This window comes from Prionailurus bengalensis, chromosome B2 (genome assembly GCF_016509475.1).
Source record: "Prionailurus bengalensis isolate Pbe53 chromosome B2, Fcat_Pben_1.1_paternal_pri, whole genome shotgun sequence".
In the NCBI taxonomy this organism is placed as follows: domain Eukaryota; kingdom Metazoa; phylum Chordata; class Mammalia; order Carnivora; family Felidae; genus Prionailurus; species Prionailurus bengalensis.
This window is the reverse complement of record NC_057349.1, coordinates 57,419,144-57,420,780: the sequence shown is the minus strand read 5'-3', so window position 1 is coordinate 57,420,780 and position 1,637 is coordinate 57,419,144. Positions and strand designations below refer to the sequence as shown.

Below are 1,637 nucleotides of genomic sequence, written 5' to 3'. Positions count from 1 at the left end.
ATGAAGGAGATAGCAGAGAAGAGAGATTTCATTATGATTCAGGTGTTTGTTGTACAGTTGGGTCCAAGCGACTTTTTCAAATAAAATTATATATGAGTTTTGGGGTTTAGTCCCAAAAAAGTAAATTAAGGCAGTTGCCAGTTTATTCTAATCCAGATTATGAGTAAATGAAATATAAAGCCAATTGAAAACTGCAAAATGGGGGCACCAGGCTGGCTCAGTCAGAAGAGAGTATGATGCTTAATCTTAAGGTTGTGAGTTTGAGCCCCACATTGAGTGTACAGATTACTGAAAAATAAACTTTAGCCCTTTTCTTTCGGCATGTCACTGAAGATCCTGGTGTCACCATGGGCCGCCACCCCACTTGGTGTTACCAGTATTGTAAGAACAAGCCATATCCAAAGGCTCACTTCTTACACAGGTGTCCTTGATGCCAAGATCTGCATCTTTGACCTGGCGTGGAAAAAGGCAAAAGTGGATGAGTTCCCACTATGTGCTCATGTGGTGTCAGATAAATATGAGCAGCTCTCCTCTGAAGCCCTGGAGGCTGCCCATATTTGTGCCAACAAGTATATACATGGTGAAAAGCTGTGGTAAAGAAGGTTTTCACAACCGACTGTCTCTCCACCTTTCCATGTCATCCATATCAACAAGATGTTGTCCTGTGCTGGGGCTGACAGTCTCCAAACAGGTATGCAGAGTACCTTTGGAAAGCCCCAGGGTGTGCTCACTTTGGCAGCACATATACTAAAATTGGAAAGCCCCAGGGCACAGCAGCCAGCATCCACATTGGCCAATTCAGCATGTCCACCCATACCAAGCTGCAGAACAAGGAGCATGTGATTGAGGCCCTATGAAGGGCCAAGTTCAAGTTCCCTGGCTACTAGAAGATCCACATTTCCAAGAAGTGGGGATTTACTAGGTTGAATGTGGACAAATTTGAAGACATGGTGGCTGAAAGGTGGCTCATTGCAGATGGCTGAGGAGTCAAATACATCCCTAATGGTGGCCTCTTGATAAATGGCAGGCTCCGCACTCATGAGAACTGGCACTGCCCCCTCCTTCTTCATGCCCACTAATAAACCCTACTTCCTGTCTAAAAATAAAAATGGAAATTAATTGGGATGCATGGGTGGCTCAGTTGGTTAAGTGTCTAACTTTGGTTTGGGTCATGATCTCGAGGTTCATGAGTTCATGCCCCACATCGGGCTCTGCACTGACAGTGAAGAACCTGATTCAGATCCTCTGTTTCCCTCTCTCTCTCTGCCCTTCCCTGCTCGTGCTCCCTCTCTCTCAAAAAATAAATAAACATAAAAATTTTTAGTTAAAAAATTTAAAAATTAATTAAAAATAAACTTAAACTTTAAAAATTTGTCAAATGAATTTTATGATTGTAAACAATATAACTCATTGCTTTTTGGGGTAAAAAAAATGCATAACATAAAATTTGCCACCTTAACCCCTTCTAAGTGTACACTATTACTATATTGTGTTAACTATATGCCCATAATTCATTGTTTTTGTAAAAATTTTTCCAGTAAGTGTTATATCTTATATTCCTAGAGTTCCACAAAAATATCAGTAAATTAGTAGATCAAATTTAATACTTTCGATTACAATTCCAAAACTCAAGCTGT

General features: G+C 40.6%; 1 pseudogene; it reads left to right on the top strand.

The window, feature by feature from the left end:
• Positions 1-245: 245 nt before the first annotated feature.
• LOC122489666 lies at positions 246-934 on the top strand (annotated as a pseudogene).
• Positions 935-1,637: the final 703 nt, after the last annotated feature.